Source organism: Vicugna pacos, chromosome 2 (assembly GCF_048564905.1).
Source record: "Vicugna pacos chromosome 2, VicPac4, whole genome shotgun sequence".
Taxonomy (NCBI): Eukaryota; Metazoa; Chordata; class Mammalia; order Artiodactyla; family Camelidae; genus Vicugna; species Vicugna pacos.
In genome coordinates this window covers 50,997,236-51,004,687 of record NC_132988.1, presented here as the reverse complement: position 1 = coordinate 51,004,687, position 7,452 = coordinate 50,997,236, and the positions used below count along the sequence as shown (strand labels likewise).

Sequence of the window (7,452 nt, the reverse complement as noted above, 5' to 3'; positions counted from 1 at the left end):
TCTTTAAAATCCAATAGTGTGAGTCTTTCAAATCTATGCTTAAAACATGTTTTAGTTATTCTAAGTCCACTTTATTTCCATATAAACACTGGAATCACCTTTTCAATTTCCACAAAGAGGAAAACTAGATCTGGCCTGAAACTGTAATAAATCCATAGATCAATTTGAATAGAACTGGCATCTTAATAATACTGAGTCTTTTAATCCATGATGCAGTATTCTTTAATTCCTCTTAGAAGTTTGACAGTTTTAAGTGTACAGGGAGTGAACGTATTGTAAAATTCACCCCTCAGAGTTTTATATTTGCTGGCATTATTGTAAATGGTATCTTTTTTCCAATCTTCATTTTTTGGTTACTGAATAAATCAGTTGATTCTTTATATTGATCTTATATTTGGCAACTATAACAACTTATTAATTTGGGGCTTTTTGTGGATTTCATAGGATTTATGTATGATTTTGTCATCTTTGTTTATACTGGGATGATAAAGTGGTTTCTGTTTTAACTACAGCCAGGAGCATAATGTTTCACCCCTTTTTATAGATAAGTAAACTAAGATCAGAAAGACTAAGAGTTAGTGATAAAGAACAGGAATTTGGAATTTAGGTTGGAATCCAAATTTTAACTCTTCACTAGTTATACAAACTTGGGGAAGTTATTTAATTTTCTGTCATGGTTTCCGTATCTCTAAAATGAATCTGCTGCTGCTGCAGATGATACATATAATGATGTAATATTACAAATTATATCTTACTATTGTTGTTATATTAACCGACATGATACATGTGCAGTGCCAGGCACAGAGTGAGTCTTGGATATGGTGTCAGCTAACTAGTGATATTGTCCATAATCACTTTGGTAGAATTCTGACTTCAAGTTCAGGAATGTAGTATTAGTGAACAAAATAAATGTTTTTCCATTATTTATCAAAACTAAATTTTTCCTTTATGTGTAGTTTACTATATAGGAACCATACCATAATAACGGTGTTTAAAAAAATGTATCCTGAACAGGAAAAAAGGTGTATTCAGGCCCATAGGACAAATCCCCTTGAAGAGAAGACAAAATATACTCATGAGAACGTGAGAAGTCTTGTTTGTGTTTGTGGAGAACTTCTGACAGGAAGATCTGTGGATAATCCATTACAAATTCTCAATTCATAGTACCTATTATTTAATTAATCACTGTGATGGATATCTTCAACACTAGGTAATAATGAACAAATTCATAGTATTGAGACAGTCACTCAAGACATAACTGTTAAAGGACTTACCCACTTCTTTTTAGAACCCCATAAAATCTTGAAAGATCACAAACAGGACTCAATGGAGAAAATTCAGGAAAAGCTAGCATGTTCATTGTTGAAGGTTTGCCGATGTCCTAAGTTGATCCTTAAGAACATAAGTGTGACAGGTAGACAAGAAATAAGACACAGACTTGTCAGATATGGAAGGGAAGATTTCAGCTCAGCAAGTGGAATTTAGAAACCTTTCTCTGCTGGCTGAGCACAACCAATGTGTCAGCCAGTAACATCCGATTACACTCAGATGACAACAGTGCCGGTTAATTAGCTCTTGTTTACGTTTTGAGTGTTGCAGACTTAAATTATATTCATATTCTCACATGGAACAAACACCTAGAAAGGTTTGCCCTTGATCTAAATACATCCTTTCCTTTTGCAGTGACACTTGAACTACATGTGAGAACAAAAAACTTTTAAGAAGTCAGGCATAAATGGTAGATCATCTACATCAGATAATTAAAAAAAATCTGATTAATGATAATTTTGGCTTGAAAACCAAGTACCCTATTTCAACAGAAGTTCAGGTTGACAAAAAATGCAGACATTACCTCTGAGACTGATAATACAAAATGCCATGAACATCTCTGCAGATTCTTCAATCCTCTCATCACTTTGACTTTTTAAAGATTTAATACCAATGAAGTATAAAACATTCTTTATGTATAATCCTTGAACTAGAATGAATTTCATTCTTTCATTACGATTAAAAAGCTTTACTTCATCCTGATCCTTGTAAATTTTCTTCCAACAATGCTTATGAAAGGTCAAGAAAGTGTTGGTTTTTTTTAAGAAGCTAGAGTAACGTATCATTCGTAGTAATTTAAATTGCAGAAGAGTTTGTATTTTTGCAGCACATTCTGGGTAACAGGGCTGCTGCTGAGGTGCTCAGTAAAGCATTCAAGGGGTGTTGGAATATTTTCCTTATTTTATTTTTTTAAAAATGTTTTGAGGGGGAGGTAATTAGTTTTATTTATTCATTCATTCATTCATTCATTCATTCATTGATGTTGATAGAGGTCCTGGGGGTTGAACCCAGGACCTTGTGCTTGCTAAGCACACATTCTACCTTCTACCCCTGAGCTATACTGTCCCCCTCATCCCCAGGATATTTTCCTTTTGAAGATAAGTGTTCCATGGTTGGCATGCACTAGACAGTGTTGCACTCATTTAAAGGCTTCTAGGTTAGAGTTAAGCATGGGCAAAGCATCTCTCCAGGGAAAGTGTATGTACTGGAGATCCTTACTTTTTTCTTTACCCTATTGCTTTTCTATTTTTTTTTTCTATTCCCCATCTTTCTTCTCCAAATACCATAAAGAGACACCAGTCAGAAGTATAAATATGCTTGCTTGGTGTCCTTGATTAGAAATAGTCCAGACATCAGGGAGCAAAAACCAAAATTTATATAATCCTCAATGCTGACCGTTTTCAAAATAGATTGCAACAAAGTAAACTGTAAAACATAATTTTAAACATAACCTTCTGTCTCCACCATGCTGCCCTCGTATCACTAAGATAGTTAAACATCGAAATCAGCTTAGGTAACCACAAATCATAAACGGTAAAGAGCTGCCCCTGGCAGCTTGTTAGTTCCACAGCTTACCACAGAACTTCAACCAACATGACATTTGATCCCAAGTGTCCAAGGAGTGGTCAAGTTTAATCAGTCAGCTTTCAACAGAAGAATTTGCCCCTGATGGAGTGGTAACTATAATCATACGGTATTTTTAGGAAAGTGATACACTGGAAAATAATATCACAATTATGCATTTATGAAATGTTGGTTTCTACAAACTGGAGATTTAACAATGATGTCTAGAACAAAGCAGTACATTTCTAAAAGAAATAAAAACTGCACAGAGATAGTATCAATCAAATGGATTCTGAAAAATCTCAGTCCTGTTATCTTCTTAATGAATGCAGTACAGTGTCACAAATGCCCTTACATCCTTGTCACACAGTGTGAATTGCAAATAGAAAGACCAAAGAAATGTTCAGTTGACTTCCCCTGAATAAGGCCTGATATGTGAATCCTTTGTCCCTTTCTCACTTACTAGATGCCTTTCAGAGTGAGTTTTCATAGTCTAATAATCAACCCCAAAATATTCATAATGAAGGGAAGACAATACCGTTGCCATTTTCACAGTCACATTATGGTATTTTTAGTGTATTGAGTACAGAAATTATTTATTAAAAGTAACACATGAAAGTATGAATAAAATATCTTTATGTACAAAGGAGGATTTTGACCCGGTATTTAATAATACACTCGCAAATTTCCCCTACATTAGTGGAAAACAATAAATACAAACATTAGCTAATATAAGAACACCGAGAAACTGGGAAAGTCTCCATGAATAAAAACTCTTGGTTCTGGAAACTTTAAACTCAAGGGACAGCCATTTCATCAGTAAAGCCATCGGCCTGGGCTGTCAGGTTAACTGCTCACAGACACCCCTCCTAAAATTCATTCTCCTAGGATTGTTCCTGTAAAATGCGCTAAGGTGCTTTTCCACATCTCAGAGGACAGGAGAGGCCCAGGATTCTTTTTGATTCCATCAGATTATTGTGTGTCATCTAGTTTATGGGGACAGGTGACAGGTGCAGACCGGCGAGCAGGACTGAGAGTCAGGATTGATTCCACAGGGCTTTCTCCCTTTCTACCCCTGGAGCCCAGAAGCTGAAGATTAAGCCTGTGCGGGGGGGGGGGAAACAGAACAGTTCAGATTCCGAAAAAGTGAAGCAGCAGCAGAGATGCTGGGCGAGATTGTCTCTTGATAAGAAAGGTTAGTGACTAGCTGAAGTTTTCCCACTTAGTAGAGTCACTTGAATGTCCCAGAAGCACTTCAACCTCAGCAAGTCTGAAAGGAAACCGCGACACTGCCTCCCAAACCTGTTCCCCCTCACTCTGTGATTCCAGTCTTTGCTGTTATCTCCGTGATCCATCCAGGCACTCGACCTGGAAGTGTGGGCATTATCTACACCCCTGACAGTCCTCATTCCCCAATGTCTACATTCACACAATCAGCACCTCTGGAGAACTGTATCTTCCATTCATTTTTCTGTTCAATTCTGCCTCTTCATCTCTCTCCCACTGTACCTGCAGACCTGGTGAAGCCCTCATCCTTTTTCTGGGGTATACTGCAATAGTCTTCTGTCTTCTCTGCTTCTGATCTTACTCCTCTTGAATGAATCTTCCACATTAAACATTCAGTGATGTGCCTCGAGCAATCTCATCATACCCCACTTTTGATGAAAGCCCTTCACTGTTTCTTATCACCAGTGGGGCATCATTTGAGGTCTGTTGCTCAGGGTGACATTGTGAGTAACTATGTCTTGGCAACTTTCATGCTTTGCTGCTGTGTACTTATCATGAAGAAGAGTGAGCAGGCAGCTTTCCACTTCTCCACAGGACGGAGAGCCAGGGCTTTGGTTTATGACTTCAGGTTCCCTTGTTTGCAGGACAGAAACATCATTCTCTGCAGGTCCAAAAAGGAGCAGGAGAGGGAAGCTTCTTTGTCTCAAGTGGGGAGGGCAGTGGTCCACTGTGGCAGGGGGAGGATGCTGTGGTGCTGCTGATGGCAGTGCTGGTGGTTTGCCGGAGTCTGGGAGGAGGAGGATGCTGGGGTGAGGGTGGGCAGTGGGACCAGGGTCGAGACCTGCATCTTGCTCCCTCGCAGCGTGGTTGGTGGAGGCAGGTCCTTCGGGAGGGATGGTTGCACTGCTGCCTTACATGGGGCAGACCTGGACATGGGCTGCTGTAGCTTGGGGTCAGTTTGAAGACTAGAGAGTTGGACACGGGATTTACATCAAGACTTAGGCTGTGGAAAAGACTATTAAGTGGGATATTTCTAATGTCCCCCCAGAGCATCTGTGGCCGACAGGTGGTCCAGCACAGGCCAGAGCATGGGGTACCTCTAGAAGGAGAGCAATGATTGCAAGGATGACTGTGAAACAGTCCCCACTCTTAAATTCTGGACTTATTTCCTGGGTGCATTTTACATTCAAGGTCAGAGAGCCTTCCAAAATGAATAAATGGCTTCTTGATGGCATTAATAAAAAGGAAAGAATCTGATTTTATTCTGCTTAGAAAAAGAAAATATTTCATTCTCACCACATGAAGTCCTTTCTGATTTAGCTTAGCACAGGAAGCAAGACCTCCCACTATGTGGAGCCCGCAACTGCTTCGGCCCCACCGCCCAGCCCTTCTGGCCTTGAAATACATCTTCCAGGCCCAAGCTTCCCGTTATCTGAGGTGAAGGACCAGGGTGGTTTTCAAAAATTTCTAATCAGCTGCAAACTGATATTTTTTAAAAATACAATAACATGAATAAAATATTGAAGTGATATCAGATTGCTATCCCAATTTTAAATGCTTACACTCAGTTTCTGCACTTAATCTCCTTGCGAAACAGAATCACGGTTCACTGACCCTGCAGCAGATGTGTACACACAGCTCCTGGCTAACCAGTTACTCGTGATTTTTTTCATACACCATGCAGTCTCACAGTTCTTTGCATTTACACATGCCATTCTCTGTGCCTAGAAAAGCCTCGGTCACTTTTTTTCTTATCCTGTAAGTTTCAACTCAAATACCGTCTTTGAGAAATTTGCCATTAAACTTCAATGGCCATCTTTACATACCACTATCTTATTACTTACCATATTCTATTCAAATGATCTTATTTGTCTTTCTCTTCACTCCTCTAAGCATTGTGAGGACAGTATCCATGTCACATCCCTCTTTTTTTAATTTTTAGTTTGAGTTATTTATTTATTTATTTATTGAAGTATAGTCAGTTTACAGTGTTGCATCCGTTTCTGGAGTACAGCATAATAGTTCAGTCATACACATACATACATATATTTGTTTTCACATTCTTTTCCATTATAGGTTACTATAAGATATTGAATATAGTTCCCTGTGCTCTACAGTAGAACCTTGTTGTTTGTCTATTTTACATATAGTAGTTAGTATCTGCAAATCTCAAAGTCCCAATTTATCCATTCCCATCCCCTTTCCCACCTCATCCCTCTTAATACTTGGCCTAGTATTGGCAAGGAGTGAGATCTCTGTCACTTTTTCTTCCAACGGAACCATAATCGTCTGTGGGTGAGTTTCCAAGTGAAGTTAAGAGTTTGCAGCATCGATCAGCTAGGTAAACATCTAGATTTGTTGAGCAGGATAATGCTCATGATGAATGGTGCATCAATCATTTTTTTGCAAGATCGGAAACCAATATAGGAACAAACTGGAGTTTTCATCAGCATGTACTCTACACTGATAATCTTTCTCAAGAAATGGATTTTGCTTGCTTCATTAGTGATTTTATTTATTAGTTGATAGTTTCAATTTGAATCTCCATACCAGTATCAGCGTTTGCTTTCTTTCAGACATTATAATCTCTAAAATTCAGTGTATTGGCTTCAATGATAATAGAGAACTTTATGGTCACTGAATCTCTCACAACCCTAACATTTTATAAATTTGTAATTCTTCTAAAAAATTAATGGTCACTTTAATAATAAAGTATCATGTTAGCTTCATTAACCATACTGACAACACTTTATAAACAAAAGAGCACAGTGGTCTTAGGAGAAAAGATCATTCTGTCCTCATTACATAGATGTGAAACCCAGTGCAAAGCATTGCTAAGAAATGCGTTCAGGGTCATGCATTAGGATCGAAAAATAAATCTCTTTACTTATGATGCTGTCTTTTCAGTCCTCATTATTTCATTTTAAAATGTAAGAAAAATAATTGAAAAACGAGTTAAGTTCTTCTGGAAGTTTACAGAGATGCTTTTAGATTATCAAGGGTATCATTTAGAAAATAATGGAAGTACAGTGAATTGTACCTGGGAGAAAAATAGAAGTGGGTAACGTTTCACTTTGTTAAGGGTCTGTGGGATGAGACTTTCATACAAGCCAGTGGTCTTGCTGCCCCTTGGTTCTTCATTGAGCCGAAGCGCCCTTCCTTACTTCCTAAGCTGTCAGGTGGCTTGGAACAGGGCTGACCCAGATGTACCAGGTCCCCTCCCTTCTACAGCCCAAATTAGTCTCAGAACATTCAAATGGCTTTCTGTTTAGTCCTAAAATTGTACCCCCTCCCACATTTAACATTATCTTAGACATGTTTACACGTAAATAA

At 38.4% G+C, this 7,452-nt stretch overlaps 1 protein-coding gene across 8 annotated transcripts in view; it reads right to left on the bottom strand.

The window, feature by feature from the left end:
- Positions 1–740: 740 nt before the first annotated feature.
- Positions 741–7,452, bottom strand: part of EMCN (endomucin) — a 92,710-nt gene continuing 85,998 nt past the window's right edge. Inside the window, exon 11 of one of the 8 annotated variants that reach the window (XM_072939982.1) lies at positions 741–1,392. The gene's annotated coding sequence lies outside the window, so the exon portion shown is untranslated. The other 7 variants (XM_015243288.3, XM_015243289.3, XM_072939962.1 and 4 more) reach the window with 7 other exon arrangements.